This window comes from Panthera uncia, chromosome F2 (assembly GCF_023721935.1).
Source record: "Panthera uncia isolate 11264 chromosome F2, Puncia_PCG_1.0, whole genome shotgun sequence".
NCBI lineage: Eukaryota > Metazoa > Chordata > Mammalia > Carnivora > Felidae > Panthera > Panthera uncia.
The window spans coordinates 55212879-55231653 of NC_064812.1; the positions used below are offsets into that span (position 1 = coordinate 55212879).

At 36.7% G+C, this 18775-nt stretch overlaps 1 protein-coding gene and 1 long non-coding RNA gene across 4 annotated transcripts in view; one reads left to right on the forward strand and one right to left on the reverse strand.

Moving 5' to 3' along the window:
* PKIA (cAMP-dependent protein kinase inhibitor alpha) overlaps window positions 1–5531 on the reverse strand; it is a 95522-nt gene extending 89991 nt beyond the window's left edge. Inside the window, exon 1 of the mRNA XM_049633638.1 lies at window positions 5240–5531. The gene's annotated coding sequence lies outside the window, so the exon portion shown is untranslated. The remainder of the gene's footprint in view (window positions 1–5239) is intronic.
* LOC125924840 (uncharacterized) overlaps window positions 1–18775 on the forward strand; it is a 581404-nt gene that overhangs the window by 140222 nt on the left and 422407 nt on the right. The window lies entirely within an intron of this gene.

Below are 18775 nucleotides of genomic sequence, written 5' to 3' on the forward strand. Positions count from 1 at the left end.
ACATTCAGAACTCCTTCTGGGATTCCTTTTCCATGAATCAGGGTTCTTTGAATACTCCTCTCACTGGCACTTGCTTCCGAATCATCTTTAGCTGCCTTTGTGCCAGTGATAGTGAAGAGCTCTCATTTTAGGTTTTAAAGCAGGGAGAACAATAGAAGGAGAACCTCATTTCAAGTGCCAAAAATGTCTGGGCTAATAAAGGACACATATATTGTCAAAGTTGAGTCCGGAGTAGATGTTCTTAAACCATTTGCTAAAGAATACTTTAGTGGGTCCTTAAACACCTACAATTGTGTGTGTGTGTGTGTGTGTGTGTGTGTGTGCATGTGTGTGTATGTACTTGGAGACTGGAGGCACCACCTTTGTTGAATTATCAAAGGGGATGTTAAGACCCAAAAGTTTAAGAAACACTGGAAAGATTAATTACAAAACAATTTTAAACTACTACATTTTTATCATGCTTTCCTTGGCTCTTAATACTTCAAAGGGCAACATGGTAACTTGGAAAGAATGTTTGCTAAACATTTAGGTGACATGACATCTTTGAATCTCAGTTTCTTTAATGTAAAATCAACAGCTAGTAGAAGGTTGAAATTTGATACCACAAGTGAAAGTACCTGCAGAGTACCTTGTAACTGGACAAGTACTTATATATGTAAGGTACCTTCTTCTGCTTATTCTTTTTCAGAAAATGCAAGCATGTTGAAAGCAAGTAACAATTTCTCCTTTAAAGTTTTGTTTTATTAATCGTAGCATACTATTAGTAAGTATGAACTAATGTACATTTAATGGCATGGAAATTTACAATAACTTCTGTTGAATATAATTATTTGAATTTGCTTTCACTATATTATTATATAAATATTTTTAAAAACTAAATGATACTTGCACACATACTGGGAGCTAAACTTGGCTAACGGAGAAGAGTAGGTAGAGATATATCCCTGGGAAAGAATAACTAATTTCTCCACTAAAATCAAATTACTTAACATCTATGCATATACAAGACGTTCCTGACTTAGGATGGTTCAATTTATGATTTTTCAACTTCATGATGGTACAAAAGAGATACATGTTCAATAGAAACTACAATTCAGTTTTTGGATTTGGATTGTTTCCCAGGTGAGCAAGCACTACCATACTCTTTTGTGATGCTGGGCAGTGGCAGCAAGCCACAGCTCCGTTAGCCACGCGATCACGAGGGTAAACAACGGATATACTTACAACCATTCTGTACCCACACAACAATTGTTTTTAACTTTCAGTAGAGTATTCAATAAGTTATGTGAGATATTCAGTACTTTTATTGTAAAATAGGCTTTGTGTTAGATGATTGTGCCCAATTGCAGGCCAATTTAAGTGTTCTGAGCTCATTTAAGGTAGGCTAGGCTAAGATATGGTGTTCAGTAGGTTAGGTATTAAGTGCATTTGATTTACGGTATTTTCCACTTACGATGGGTCTATTGGGATGTAAGCCCCTCATAAGTTGAAGACCTGTATGTAGCTAGACACTGTACTATGAGTTGCAGGTAATAAAAAGTTGGCCATCACAAACCATGTTCCCCAAGGGTATTTTAGAAGAACAAGTTATGTTCACACTAAAGAACAGACCACAATAGAAAGTACAATAGGAATTTAGACAAGGGAGAAAATTTATCTGATGCAAAGACAAGTGGGTATGGGGAAAGCCTCATGGAAGAGGCAGTGTCTGATGTGAGTAAGGTTTTGACATGTACAGGAGGAGTGAAACGAATGAATGAAGACATATAGGCATGACATCATGGGGGCACAAACTGGAAATAAAGAGCACTTGGTTCAGGCTGATCGTAGGGTAGCTTAAGGGGATTACTGAGAAACTAGATAAGGAGATATCTCACTGCCTGATGCATATTACTTATTAATAATACTTTTAGACACAAGTATTGGGGCATCTGGGTGAGCTCAGTCAGTTAAGCGTCTGATTTCAGCTCAGGTCATAATCTCACGGTTCATGGATTTGAGCCCTGTATCCAGCTCTCTGCTGTCAACATTGAGCCCGCTCTATATCCTCTATCTCCCTCTCTCTCTCTGACCCTCCCCAGACCCTCATGCACTCTCAATCTCTCTCCCTCTCTCTGCAAAATAAATAAACATTAAAAAAAATAATAAACACAAGTATTTAACTTAAAAAGAACATGGATGAGAACTTAAAAATAAAGACATAATGAAGGGGGTGAAATATTACATAAATCTGACCGTCAGGAGGCCATTGGCAACTTTCAAAATAGCACTTTTTATAGTGTTTTCACTGGAGACACTGGTTGAACAGAAATACAGTTCTTGAGCTTTATTATTCCTATTTTTTTTCTTTTCCATGTTTGTTTCAAAATCTCAAAATAAGTCTATTTCAATTGTAACTAATGAAAATAAGGTAGCACCAGAAAATGCCTTTTGTTATGAGAAGTCAACTTTGACTCCTAAATTTGTACTGAGTTACTGATAACACTGCCCACCCACTAAACTAAGTATTTTTTTTTACATGGTTAGAAAGCAGTAGATTGACTTCATGCTATTTTGTCAAATCTACAAAAATGCCTGCAGTTCATTTGACATCTAATAGTGCACATCCTCCTGTTTTTCATTCCTTCTCCATCTCTTGAACAGGCAATTAATTTTTCCTTTCCCTGGGAAACGTTTAAAGGAAAGGAAATAAAGTCATAAATCAGTTTCAGTCATGAAGTCATACATATATTTCTTCGTTGGACTCTGAATTTGGTCATTTTTCTCAGAAAAAAAATTATTTCAACATAACAAAGACTAAATTCGGAAATCCCTTAAATTTATTTATCTTCCTCAGTTGCACTGAAATGAAAATTTAAATTTTCTAACTTATTTTCTCTCTTCGCAGAAAGGCTTCTCAAAAGCAGGTCCATAACTTAGTGAATTCATTTCACCTATGAAGCCACTGGCAGTATGATGCCAGCTTAGGCAATACCAGTCTTGGTATTCTGACCCGTTTCTTGCCGGAGAATTCAGTTTCTTCAGAAACCCAGCTAATAGACACTTTCAATTTCTAACTGTTATTAGGATATTCTCATGCACTAAGTAGTCAACATAAAGAAACCTCGAAATTATAGAAATTTTTATTGTACTTAAGATCAATTGTACTAATCTATATTTCGTAATTTCTTAAAATGAATTATTATATTAACATTTATTATCACTTATTATTCAGAATCATTATTTATATAGTTAAATATTTGAAGGTTAATAAAGAAAGATAGTAGAATAAAGGGTTTTGCTGTTCTTGCTCTTTGTTCCCTCTTCTATTTGGTGTGCCTGTTTCAAAATCGCAGAATCTTGAAATTTTAATATTTCAAATCCAAACCACACTCAACACGTAGTAATAATGATAATAATAATAATAATAATAATAATAAAACAAGCCAAAAGAAAAAAGAAAAAATTGATGCTGAGGTTTTCGTGATCCAGGGGAAGAGTTCCCAGAGTGGGCCACTTGGATTTGCCTACCTCCTCCACTCCCTCTGCCTCATATACTAAAGGTAGAGACAAAGAAGCCAAATCAAATCCTTCTTTGGTGTATTTTATAAAAAGAAATTGTATTCAGAAAAGCAATAATGGTATATAATAGAATGAACATGATTTTTCAGAACCAGTATCTTTGTCTAAAAGCAATATATAAAAAGGAAGGTAGACAGAGATCAATTTTTAGCTATAAACCTTGCCTTTTTCATTGATCTCCTATTTTAATTTGCTAAAATAAAATTACATGGCTATCGAGTCAGACTATCTAAATTTAAAGATAACAGATCACCTGTTAAATAGTATATTGGCACACAGATGCCCCAGTCTGGCTTATTGCAACTACTCTCTGTTGGTGAAGTGGCACATTTGCAATCCCCATCACAGCCATCTTAACCATTTCAAAGCGTATTATTCAAATATACATCCCTACGTGGCAGCACTTGAGCTCAACATCAAGAGGTTTGTGGGGAAATCCTAGAACAAGTGGTCAGAAACCCTAAATGGTGAAACTGACTTGAGGATGCTCAAATAACCTGAGGTTTAGATTGGCCAGCTCCATTGGCTTTCTAACTGCCTGTGGGGAAAGCCTCTCTGGAAACTCTTCTGAGGTTATTGGGGAATCCTAGGACAAACACACTGCTTGCTTTTTGGGGAGGACCTGCCCCAAACCCTACCCAGGTAGGTGTCTCACAACCCAGCTGGACTAAAACGCTTCAAGAAAAACTGGATAGACACATTCACATTTGTACTTTCACCTATGCCTATGCACAGGGAGCAAAGATATAAGTATGGTCCTCTTTCTCACACCCCAACAGATTCTGCTGTCCTCAAAATCCTCTTGTAGCCGCAGTGACTACAGTGAAGGGAGTTATCAGGATCCATGTTGGTACTGGGCTAAAAGCAGGATTTTTCATGCCTTGTATTTGGGGGAAGGACGCAAGTAACAGTATACAGAGAGAATACTAAAGTGGTATAGGGCAATGCCCTTTGTAGGTCCTTGACAAAATCAGTCGTGGAACAGAGGTTGTGGATAGGAGCTGACAAGAGCTGGCCTGTGAATGGACCCGGCATTCCGGGGAAAGGGAGTGGGGGGTGGAAATCAATGAAGTAATTGACGAGAGAAGATGATAAATGAAGGGAGAAGCAGAGACAAGTGCTGCTCAACCCAAGCTGAACTCCAGGAGATAAGAGAAGTTTCTCCTCTAATCTGAGACTCTTACTAAAGGTTCAGTATTGAAGTCGGTGTTTGACATTGAAATGGGCACAGACCCATCCTGACAACTAGGGAGGGAGAGGACAGAGGAAGGCAAGAGAGGAAAGCTTTCTGATTACTTCATCAAGCTACCTCCAAGGACCTGCTGCTCCAAAAACCAGAAAATAACCAAGTGAAGGCTGAAGTAGAAAGATAAAAGTGCAACTCCAATTATTTCACATTTTGAATCTTCTTCAGTGTCTAAGCAAACCTGGCATTGCAACGGTCGGTTATCTTGAAGAGTATAGAGGCTGACCGTCTTCTTTGTTTGCCCAGTAACACCGCTCCTCTAATCTCAGGCACTTGGCTGATTAACATTTCAATCCAGTTGTTGCTCCTTTTCCCTTTGCAGAATGCAGCAGAGATATTCCCCTTCTTCCCCGTGTATTGCAAACCCCATTACTAACCGCGCGGAAAGAACCTAGCGACGTGGGGGAAGCTAATAATAGCCGGGCGGCTTACCTTCTCGGGATGGAGTCAGCTCAAGTCCCAGCGCCCGCTGCCCCCGGGCCGCAGTGCCGCGGAGCCGGCCGAGTGCCTGGTCAGCTCCGCCGGCCCCCACCCCACCTGCCGGCTGCAGCAGCTGCTCTCGCCGCCGCGCTCCGGCAGCATGAAGTCATCCCCCGCCCCGGGCCGGATCACCACATTCCGTGCCAGTCGCGGGGGGAGAGGGACCTCTCCCGGCCGCGGGGAAGGGAGTCTGGAAACTGCTCCCGACGATCGCTACCCCTCCGGGTTTTAGGTTTCTTTCCTATTAATGCTTTTACGGAGGAAGCGTTGCCGGATTGTGGACCGGGAGACAAGAGCCAGAGGGACTTTCTCTGCATAGCGCCTTTCCTCCGAGAGCTCCCCTGTCACGTCCGCTGTATGGACAGCTCCATTTGACTGTGTGGGTTTCCCACCCTCTTCATTTTCCTTATCAGTATTGTTCATTTCGCTGAATTTGAGACTGGGATTGTCTTTTGAGATAAACATTCAAACGCTCCGGAAATGTTTTAAATTGGCAATTAATCTTTCTAAACCCCTTGGAGCACGCCTCACTTTCCCCCAACGCACACGCACAAATGCGCACATGTACACACACAGCCAAACCACTCACAATCATGAAAGCTGGGACCTCTCACCCTGTCGCCTACGTAATAGAATGGGAAACTCCCAAAGGAGTGGAGAAGTAGGACCGACCAAAGAAAGCACTCGAGGAAACAGAGAGCGGTGGCCCTAGGATTTTGTTGCTGTTTAGTGGTGCACTTAGTGTACAGATGTTGCCTCTAACACCCCCCCACCCCCACCCCCCGCATTTGGGCTGGCTGCTCTGGTGACAGCTATGATATTTGGAAGCCAAGAAGCAGAATCCACATTGGCAGATGGCTGTATCTTCTTTTTGCCTCCGAAGGATTTATCAGAATTGGCCTTAGGAATAATGTAAGCAAATACACATATAAGCCCCTTCTTAACCTTTTTTTAAAATTGGCACCAGCTATTAATCTGTCTCTCTCCCTTCCTCTCTCTGTCTGTCTGTCTCTCTCATTTTTTTTCTCCCCGACAACCCCCCTCCCGTCACTACCTCTCTCCCTTTCTTTCTCTATTCTGACCCACTAAGTGGTTTGGGGATTTAAGGGGGAAAAAGGGCCAAGGATTGCCCTCTTTATAGCAAAGCTGGTGCTTTTTTTCTCCCAGTGTTAAGCCATTCCCAAGTAGAGATGTTCTTTGACACTAGAGTTCAGTGTGAATGGAGTTTCCTCATTTAACTTACTTTTGGAATTCCCATCACTAGGTACAAGCCAGTTTTACCTTGTGGATTTGAACAGCAGCATAAGCATTGCATTGCATAAGGCCAGGGAAGCACATTTGATTCATGAAGAAAGCTCCCTCCCATCCCTCTGTTTAGCAGTTCCAAAATTGGGAGGTAGTGTAGCAAACAGAATTCCAACAAAAATCATTAAGAATTCTTGGTCCTAGAATGCATGCTTTTTGGAAGCTGCAGCAACCTAATTTATATCTCTGAGCCTCAAATTTATAAAATTAGGCCATTAATATCACCGAGGTTCTTAATCTGTATCACAGAGTATGTAGAATCTGGATGGGAATATTACATCTTTAGTTTTGCTAATCCGTAATTGAAGTTTAGCATTTAGTATTTCCTTTAAATATAAATGCAGGCAATGAACCACAATAATATTAGGGGAACCTGTGACTTTGTCACCAACAGAAGTCCCAGATAATTTCCTATTTCAGTTTTTGTAGATATCTCAAAATCACTATTCTGATGGTACAATCAAATCATCATCACCTTTTTTGTTTTATTTAATACATTATATATATTCTTAGAATGAGTTTAGATATATGGAAAAATTAAGGAGATAGTACAGAGTTTCCATATCCCACTCCCAGTTTCCTCTATTATTAACTTTTTACATTAGTATGGTACCTTTGTTACAATTAATGAACCACTATTGCTACATGAATATTAACCAAGGTCTGTGCAATTTCCTTGGGATTTACCTAATGTCTTCTGTTCGTTTCCAGGCTCTCACCCAGGACACCACATTGCATTTAGTTGTCATGTCCTCTTAGACTCCTCTGAGTTATGATAGTTCCTCAGTTTTTTCTTGTTTTCGATGACCTTGACAGTTTTGAGGAGTAGTGGTCAAGTATTTTGTAGCATGCCTCACTGTTGTAATCTGATGCTTTTCTCACCATAAGACTGGGGTTATGGTTTATTGGGAGGATGACCACAAAGATAGAGTGCCAATTTCATAATGTCACATCAGGAATTTATACTATAAATGTGATTTATGACTGTTGATGTTGACCTTGATCACCTGAGTACGGTGAGCTCAGATTTCTCCACTGTAAAGTTACTCCTTCCTTTCCATACTGTGCTTGTTGGAAGAAAGTCACTATGTGAAGATTATGCCTAAGGAGTAGAGAGTTGTCCTCCAGCTTCTTGATGGCAGAGTATGTACATAAAGTATTTGAAATTCTGCACAGGAGATTGCCTATTGTCCCCTAAATATTAATTTATGCAATTTGTTTATATCAGTATAGATTCGTGCATATTTACTTTATACTTTGGGTCATAATCCAATACTGCTTTATTTTGTTCAAATTGTTACAGCTTTATCCATCGGGAGCTCTATTTGTTGGCTCCTGTGCTCCTTTGATGTGTGCGTGTGTGTGTGTGTGTGTGTGTGTGTGTGTTATTACTTTTTTTACTTTCTGGCATTACAAGGTGCTCCAGGCCCATCTTGTATATTTCCTGCCCCAGGCCTACAATCAGCCATTTCTCCAAGAAGTCCTGATTCCTTTTTATTGGAGAATGGTAATAGAAAACAAGATCTGGGCTTAAGGTGTGGTGGTTGCTAAGGGGATATCATTTTTTAGGCTCTCTGAGCAGAAATATATATTTGTAGTAAAAAAATATATTTTTACTATAGATATGTGTACATATTTATAAATATTGCTAAATGTAACTATCATACTTATATTGAGCTAAATATGAGTTCATACTAATGTCTTCAAGTGTAATCTGTTAACACATAGCTCATTTTAGTTTCTTCTCCTTGCTAATTCATAAATTCCTACAACGAGAGTAAGAAATGTGGCTCCAACAATCTTTCATCCATTTGCTCAACTGTTCAATTCCAGTGTACACATATAGCAATATAAGAATTGTTGGCTCATTACCTCATTATCACTATTTTTGAGTATAGTAGTTTAATAAACCATTGTTACATCTTGTTATTTAGTGAATTTAAATGCTTGTATATTTCTATATCACAAATTTTGTTTTAAAAATATTTTAATAACTGCATTTAAAAATTGGTAATTAGTTTCCTTTGAAGTTACATATATTATATGTATGAATTTTAAAAGTGTTATTTTAAGAAGAGTTACATAAACTGCTCCAGATTGTTAAAGAGAACCATGGTAAAAAGGAGGTTAGGATCCCATCCACAGAACATTTTTTTTGAGGATATTATGAGATGATGCGAAATTGCCAGTGCAGGCAATGAGGGGAGCTCATGCTTGATAAGTGTTACCCTTGGCCACTTGGGCAGGCTTCCATCTTTCTTTAGAGTTTTGAACACCTGGAAGACAGAATATGCTAAATCCTGTGCTTAATAATTTATAATTTATTTACAGGATTTGCTAAGTATCAGGTGCTAGAGGCAAAAGTCCATATAATGTTAAGGAGAAGGAGGAAGGAAAGGTGAGGGAACCAGAAGACTGCGATGACTCCGAAGTTCGGGGGTTTTGTAGTTGAACAGATCTGAGCTCAGATCCTTTTATTCACAACCTGATTTTGTCTCATTTTTGAAATAAGAAGAACAACGGCTATTACATTGGCTTGTCCTCGAAAGTGAAAGTAGATATTTGATCTTTTCCTTTAATTTTTCTGAGGCTGTGGAGATTAAGTGTGGCAACTTGGGACAGTCCTAAAACATATTCTGTTGTATATGGTATAATTTCCATTCTATGAAGCCAGACTCACTGGAAGTATAGACAGTTTCTCGTGATAATTTAAGTTCCTTCATCTATCAAAGTACTCTTGTCAGGTGTTTTTACTCATGGTAGAGAATCAGTGTTGATGGTGCTAGAGAAAAGACAAAAATTAAAGATGTAGAATGGCAGAAACGAACTGTTCAAGTACTATACCATGACAAGAGGTAAAAGGGAACTAGAAAGAAAAGGAATAAAAAATGAGAAATGTTTCATGTCAACATATAGAGCTTGAATCTGTCTTTTCACAACCTGACATACACCAGTATGCCAGATAACTTCATGAGTAGAGAATAGAGTGAAGTGAAAGATCATTTTTTTTTACGCTATGACTTCTCATTGCACAGTCTTTTAAAAAAAATAATAACCTTTTGATCATGACTTTGAGGTCTGCAGTTCTTCCTTTCAGATATCCTGGAATTAGAGATCAAATGGCCTAATGATATCATGAGTCTCAGCAAGGGACAATGTGAAACCAGAGCCAGAGGCCCTGTGTCCCTGAAGCTGTTGGCAGTGGAACCAGTCCTTTGGGTTAGGGAGTTGTTCCAGAAGAGGCTCATTTAAATGCAAATACACTGTCAAGGAGTGGTAACCAAGTATAGAGTATCTCATTAACAGCCATTAACAATTTAGCAGAGATTAGCTTCTCAGATTTATTATGGAGAGGAGTTGTCAGGGTGATTTGGCTCCAACGTCTGTCACCCACTGACTTGCCAGGTCTCCTGCTCTCATCACTCCACAGGAGTGTGCCTAAAGCTGGAAATTTGGTTTACTAGAAAAGAATTGGGCAGGTAGTACATGACAGTCAATATTGTTTCACATAATTTTGATTTATAAGAAAGGTTAGGAGAATTTCTATGAAGTAGTGTGTGTGTGTGTGTGTGTGTGTGTGTGTGTGTGTGTGTGGTGGCGGCTGCTGACTAATCATGATCCACAGAAATCTTAAAAGTTTATGACAAACATTTCTTTCAATGAGGTAAGAAAATGTATCATGAAAAACATATACAGATGTAATTCAAGGGTAGCAAAGTTATAGTTACAGTAAAAGTTGCATTCAAATAATTATACATAGACTAAGATTTCCTGCACTAGTAAAAAGTACTGATACAAGAGTACAAGGTAACAATCGTTCCTATGAAGATGGGTACTAGATAATGAATAGTATCAGCAGATATAACCAAAAGAAAAAAGAGCACTACAAACAGAACAGAAACTGTTTCTTTAGACATTGCTAAGAATTCACCTTGTTTTTACTGGTGAAGATTTGACATATAATACGAGATCAGTATAATACAGGGAGAATTCTGTGATTGGAACTCTATATTTAATTGTGAAATGTATATTTGCTTAAGTAAAATGCTTAGTAAACGGCGTATGATACATTCAACAGAGTGGTGTAAGTAATTCTCAAGTACACCTTTTTTGTTTATCATCATTATGAAGTCATGAAGTAAAATAATCTACTTAGGCAATGCTCTTTAAATCTTTTTAATTTCAAGTCTTTTAAAGACTCTGACCAAGCCAATAAATCCCTTCTGCAGAAAGTACTCTTTAATGAAAACTTTTCTATTGTAATGAATGGATTATTAAATAGTATTTATAAAGAATTATGTTTCTACATTTCTCCATTTTTCCATGAAAAAGGAATATTCAATTCTTCAAATCCAATTTAGTCTAATAAAAAAAAGGAATTTAAATGTGATTTAAACATAGTTTTCAGTGAACTGTGTTTGGTCTGCAGAAAGTTGATATTTATTCAGCAGGTATTGATGGAGTGTCCAATACGTGCTGTTCTAGGAACTGGAGATAAAGAAGTGAACAAATGAATCTCTTCCTAATGGAACTTATGTTCCAGTAGAACAGGACAATAAGCGGACAAATATTGCTTTTTAGTTGGTGAGAAGGGCCATGAAGGAACAGTATAATGATGCAAGGGTGGGGGCAATTATATACAGTCCATGGACATTTGAGCAGAGACTTGGAAGTGTGAGAGCATGCTATATGAATATAGTCAATCCTTGAACAACATGGGTTTGAGCTGCGTGGCTACATTTATAGGTGGATTTTTTACAATATAGTACTGTAAATGTATTTTCCCTTATGATTTTCTTAATTAATTTTCTTAACATTTTCTGTAGCTTACTTTGTAAGAATATAATATATAATACATATAACATACAGAATATGTGTTAATTGACTGTTTATGTTATCACGAAGGCTTCCAGTCAACAGTAAGCTATTAGTTAAGTTTTAGGGGAGTCAAAAGTTACGCATGGATTTTCAAATGCACAGGGTGTTGGCATCCCTGACCCCCATGTTGTTCAAGGGTCAGTTGTACATTGAAAAAGAGGTTTGGCATATGTAGGGAGGTGGGCTTATACTTTCTGTGTTAAGACTATAGAAGGCTAATTTGTTTGTAGTGAATAGCTCAAAAGGGGAAATTGTTAGAAGATGAGATTAGAAAGGTAGGTGAGTAACAAATCATGTAGGACCTTTTTTGGCAGTGGCTAAAAGAAAGCTTTAAGGGATTAGAAGTTTGTTTTGGGACATGCTAAATTTGTGATACCTATCAGGTCTTAGCAGAGATGTGAAGTATACAATGGATCTAGTAGTCTGACATTCAGAGAGAGAGAGATACAATGGCTGAAGTAGAAAATTTGTGAATCATCATAGTATTTAGTCTTTAGACCACATGAAATTACTTTGGAAGTGATCATAGGCAGAGAATAGATGATGCTGGAGGACTGACCAATGGGACACTGCAGTATCTAGAAGATCCAGCAAAGGGTACAAGTCAGCAGAGATAAGAACAATTGTCCCAGAAGTCAAGTGGAAAGGTGTTAGAAGGAAGAAGGAGTGATTATTAGTGCTATGCCACTAGTAGATTGAGTAAGATGAGAACTGATAATTTAGTCTAAGATTTGGCAACATAGAGATAATTAATAACCTTGAAAAGAATAGTTTCTGTATAACGGAGAGGACAAAAATCAGCAAATGGGAGAAAGGAAGTGGAAACATTAAGTAGTTTTGAGTGATTTGCTATAAAGAGAAGCAGAGCCATGGAGCATTAATTAGAGTGGAGTATGGGAGCAAAGAAAGTATTTTTTTTCCCTTTAAAATGGGAGGTATTACATCTTTATACACTGATGGGAACATCTAGCAGAGAGCGAATAACTGATGATGTGGGAGAGAAGAGACACAATAGAAGAAAAATCCCTGATTAGGTAAGGGGAGAGGGATCCAGTGCAGAGTGAAGGGTTTGGCCTGAGATGGAGGACAAATATTTCTTCTGCCAAAAGAAGGAAGGCAGAGCATATGGTTTCTGATAGTCCCAAGTAGGTTGGTAGACTTGATGTTTGGAGCTTGTGGAGATTCTATTCTGATCTACCTATGTTGTCAATGAAATAAGAAGCATCTGAGAATTTAGAAAGAGGCATAGGTGTTGGAGATGTAAGGAAAGAAAAGTTATGAAATTATCACCTAGGGAAGAGGGAAAGAAAATCGATTAAGTAGTCAGTTTTCTGCTAAGTACTAAGAGCTAACATAGGATTAGTGATTATAAATTAAATGAGACCAATTAGCAAGGTTGCTCCTTTTTCTCCAGCCATATTTAGCTGCTCGGCACAGGTACTGAATTGGCATAAGATTCTATTTTGTGAGGGTTGGCATTTTGCACAGCCAATACAGCTGAGAGTGAGGGCCAAGGGACTTACTTCAGAGTCCACACAAAGGAGTGATTCTAGTGATGGACCATGGACTGTAACAGGGTGAAGCAGGGAACTGAGGAATTAGACCTTGGACACTACACTTGATTTTAACTGTATATTGGATCACAAGAGCTGAAAGTCCTGACTCAGAGTGGTATGTTAATAGCAAACACAACTAGGACCCCCATGGTTCACCTGGTCCCACAGGAATAGTGTTTCTTTCAGCTTAATTCCTAACTGTAATTTCTTGGCACTTAAGTCGATAGCATCATCTAAAGTGAGGTGCATATTTTTGATAAGTCTTTCAGAAATGCATTTTACAAAACTTTTTTTAATTTTAAAATTGCTAGTATAGAAATAAGTATAACAGAACTTGCAGTGTTTTCAAGTGCTTTGCAAGCTACACTTGGCTTTGACTTGCAGAGCACTTCCTCTAGCACTGGAAATAAGAATAAAAAATAGAAATTAAAGAAAACATTTTATCTTCAAAGAGATATGTAGTCCTCTTTTGTTTTGTTTTGTTTTGTCTTGTTTTCTAATCTGGGCCAAATTTCACTATTGACTTCACTTCCATTTTTTTCCCTCCAATGTAAGCAGTATATGAAGGCTAATTTTCCCCCTCACTGTGTATATAAAGGCATGTTTGCCCCCTCGTGGATGATTCTGTAACTGTCACCAGGAATTTTTCTTATTTTTAGTGGGAAAAAAAAAGACTGAAAGTACAGATATTGTGGTCAATGGGAATTATTTTTAAAGAAACATCAAGAGACTGACCAAAAGACATTCAAATCACTAGATATTTAATCCTCTTCTATTAGTTTAAAAACTTGGGATGATGTTAAGGACCACACTTTAACTGAATCTGTAAGATGGTGGTCAAAAAAGTTAAAAATTTGACATTCTTTTTAAATATGGGAATGAAGAATTATGAGAGAAAGCTAGTCTCACCCTTATTTAAATATTAAAATCCTTAATGTTTGTAACTTAACTGAGAAGCATGAGATGGCTTTTCTTAAATTAAAGATTATATAAATATAAATAGAGGAAAGCCTGACATTGATTAACTTTTACTTGCTATGTAGGAAATTGTACGAGTTATGAGAAAGTCCATTCTTAAGACTGTGTGCACATCAATGAGTCTAATGTTTCATTAAGAATTTTCTGTAACTTACTAGAAGAAGTAACTTCAATGTGCTTAACTAAGCATTTATAATATACCTCCTAGAGAACAAAGAGTATCTTCTAACAATCATTCCTTCTTTTTTTTTTCACTATTTCATTCATAAAAAAACATAAACAAGAAAACAAACTTTTGAAGACTTAACTATGTGCTTGGCACTGTTAGGTCCTGGGAATAAGATATAGTTGTTTTCCTTAAAAGAGTTGCAATTTGACGTAGAGACAAAAATTGCAATGAAATGTTATAACTTTCACTGCCAAAGTTTGTACATGATATAAATGCAAGCAACATATTTTAAGTTCATTCTCAAGGGGTAGTTCACAGAGGTTTCATACAAGAAAGGGCCTAAGCTGTCTTGGAAGGTATTGAAACAGAGGAAGAGTGGGAGCTGGCCACGAGAGGGCAAAGGTAGCCTAGTCTTAGAAACTAAATGTACACAGACATGAACTTGTGGCTTATGTACCCATGCTTAAAGACCTAATAAGGACACTTGCTGATAGCTTCATCATCATCACCATCACCATCATCATCATGTTAACGGTAAATGAATGCTTATTGTCAGTCAAATAACTACATGTAGCACCTACATATAGGTGGTTTTCTACTGTCTACCTTATGCGTTCAACATTATTATTATTTTACACAAACAAAAATGAAGGCTCAGAGAGGTAATTTGTTCAAATCTAAGTGTGTGCACTTTCAATAGCACTCACTGAAACTCTGTGCTTAACTGGTTAAGAATGACTTGCTCATATGTAAGATCTCAAATAGTGGTTGATAAGTATAATAATCTCATGAAAGGTAAAGTGAAGTAATCTACTTTAATGTTTATGGTACCATTTGGTGAATGCACTTAAGTGCCAAAAAGGAATAATGAAAGTGAGAAGTACACAAAAAATAGAGCAAAAAGTTCATATATGTACGTCCATGGGGAGCAAAGATTTTTCTTTGAATGTTTAACTTTTTGGTACATAGCAGAATATCACGTTCATATCATCGTTAAGCAGCATCAGATATAGCATCAGATGTGCATAGACACACAAATAATTCACATTGCCTGCACATTATAGATAAGTACATACTCTCATAGTTCTGTACAAATGAAATAAGCTGGAATTTCTCATTTACTTAACAATTAGTATATTTGAATCATGTTAGGTGAAGAATTATTGATTGGAAATTTTATGTTTGGATTTTTTACACATAACAACAACTTTTTTTAGACTTAAAATACCATATTCAACAAATGGGTTATTATGCTGGAGAAAGTGATCAATGCAGTCAAGTGCCTGGAATCTAAGCACTATGAAAAGTAACTGAAGAACTGAGAAAAGATGAGATAAAACAAGACCAGGAGGCAAAGGTGATGGCTCGAATCTACATTAGGAGTTGTCCAATGAAAGGGATTAAGTTTTTCCACACTGAAGATTTTAGACCAATTAGCCAGGTTTAGGTGGATAAAAGGATGAACATTTTAGCAAGTAGAACCTTTCAACTGTAAAATAGATTTAAAAGCATTTTAAAGTAATGAGCTTCCTGTCACTGAAGCGTTTTAGCAGAGATTGAAGCTAAGAAGTTGGAAAAGTAAGAGTTTTTACAATGAGAAAATTCTTTGATTCTATGTTACCAACTCCTCATAAATTTGTGTAGTTCATGCGTTCCACTCGTGACACTTAATTGTATGAAGTCTTTAAGTGGCCATTCAAAGTTGGCTGTTTCCTGTGCCACAACTCAAGAATGTTAGCCTTCCTTCTGTGTAAATCTCATCTTCCCCCACTGAATTAGCATTATCACTAAACAACGAGATTTCTTTCTTAAAGAAATGAAAAAGAAGAAACACCCAAACTAAGTTTTTACAAAATTGTGTTATCAAATTTAGTTAACCAAAAAAACTTCAAATATAGCAAGCAGCATGAGTTCCCATATACCCTTTACCCAGCATCCCCCAATGGTAAGTTTATGTTATCATAGCACAATTATTGAAACCAGAAAGTTTATATTGACACAATACTATCATCTAATTTTTAGACTAATATTCAAATATTGTCTATTTTGCTGTGGTCCAGGTTCAAATCCGCGCTCCCTTACTGCATTTATTTGCCGTATCTTCTCATTCTTCAATTTAAGATAGTTCCTAGGTTTATCTTCATGACCTTGAACTAATGGAGAATCCTGGCCAGTTATTTTGTAGAATGTTTTTCAATTTGGATTTGTTTGATAAATTTCTCATGGTTAGACTGAGGTTATGTATTTCCTGACAAGAACACACCACAGGGAGATATTATGCCCTTGGCAGTGCACCATATCAGGAGATTCAAGAAATTCATATGTCTCACTAATGGTGATACTAACTTAGATGGCTTGGTTATAATGATAGCTGCAAAATTACTATTTTTCCCTTTGAAATTGAGATTGCTCAAATGTTCTACTTCTTGTTTTATTTTCTCACACTAATTTTAACATGATCAATAATCCCTGGTTCCAACAATTACTGTGCTATTTGACAAATTATTTCGTCCACATTTGTTAACTATAATTCAACTGAAAGGAAGAGCTGTTCCATCTCTTTCATTTCTGTACTTATTCAGTTATTTATTTATATATATCAGAATGAACTTGTGGGTATTTATTTTGTTCTGTGGGTTAAAATCCATTTCTATTATTAATTATTTTGTTTCTCAAATTGTTCCAGATTTGGGTATTGGTACTACTTCAAGCTGTCTCCCATGTTTTTCCTACGTAGCCATACAACTTTTTGAGTCATACCTTACTTTCTGGCACTACAAATGTTTCAGACCCTTCTTTTACTTTTCCTTGTCCTAGGCTTGAATCAGTCATCTCTCCATAGAGTTCTTTTTCTTTGCATTAAATAATGGTATTTAGAAATCAGCATCTTGGTATGAGGTGTACTAATTGCTACCCAAACTACCTACTGCCTCTTGAGTAGACAGACTTAACAACATATGTACGAATACATATATACACACATACAAATATGTATCCATTTTTATATTTATCTTTTCGGGTACAGACACACACACACACACAGAGTTCAAAATGATACATGAGTTCAGACTACTACTACCTTGATTCCAATCCAATCCCATAGGGTTTATTCTAGTCTCTCTTATCCTTTCCTTATTTGTAACTCCTTTCGCTAACAATTAAAAACCCAATTCTCGTTATCCATAATCTATTTTTTGCTCAGTTCTAGAATACACATAAAATATTTAAAAATCATTAACCTGTACCTCTGTGAAAAATAAATTTACTAACAAGTTTAATATTTGTGTATAGTTCTTTTTGTCTTTAGCCTTGCAGTATATATTAAGTGTATGTTTAATTACAGTATATTATAGTACTGTTTTCCAAAGTTACTTTGGAAGTTAGTTCTTCCTACGTCCTTTTGTGTGATTTTGTTATTCATTTGTAATAAAGTGAGGTTTATTTGCAACTCTTTATGTTCCGTTTTAGTATCCTTTCAAATCCTGCTTGATTTTAATTATTTATTTACTTGGGTATGTGAAAAATGTTCATAGTTTTAATTGGAACTATACAATAATATAAATTCACTGTCATCTCCTTCTCATCCCTTCTATCCCATTCCCATTCTTCCCTTCTCTTCTTCTTTTCCCTGCTGCTTCCTATAGATAATCAATTACACTAGTTTCTGATTTATCCTTCCTGTATCTCTTTTTGCACAGATGAGTAGATACATGTGCATTTTGCTATGGTCCCTTCTTTCTTACGTGTAAAAAGTGGCATAGTATAGATATTCTTTTGAACTTTGCTTCTCATGTATGTTGTAAATCACCCTGTATCAGTTGATACAGATATTCTTCATTTTTATTTTTTATAGCTGCCTCGTATCCATGGAGCGTGAAAAAAATCTGGTACTTTGTGCTCAACTCAGACCTAATGGGCCAGAATTTCTAGCAGAAAAACTGATAATCCATATATGTAATAACTTCCCTAGATAATTCTTTTCATTGGGTAAGTCTGAGAAACATTGGTTGACATCTCTACAATTAAGATGTCTAAAATGAAAACCAGTTATTTAATTATTCCTTCTTCCAAACTGTTCCATCCTGCAAATCTTTTCTTCCTCAATGAATGGTACCATGATTCAAATATTCAAATACTAACTCAAAGAAAAAAACCTAAGAATAATCCTTGATTCCTTTCTTTTCTTCAATTTTTGCATAGACTTCATCAATAAGTGCTCTGGAATCTATCTCTTTATATTCATTGCCACCATCTTCGTCTAAGGCACTGTCATTTCTCCCTTGTTCTACTTGAACAGTCTAGTATCCCAAAAGAATTTGATCATTTCCACTATCTTCTCAAAACCATTAATGGCTTTCACTTGCATCTAAAATAAAATAAAAATCCTTAGCCTTGTAGATTCTGGTCCCTATCAATCTGATCAGCTGTGTCTTGTGTTGATCTCCTTCACACTGGTATCAGTCAATCGTTTACCCAGGTACAGGATGAGATTTTTCATGCAGCACTTCTGAGTAGGAAGTTTCTATTTATATCGTTTTTATTCTTCCTCTTTTTCTTTCTTTCTTTCTTTCTTTCTTTCTTTCTTTCTTTCTTTCTTTCTTT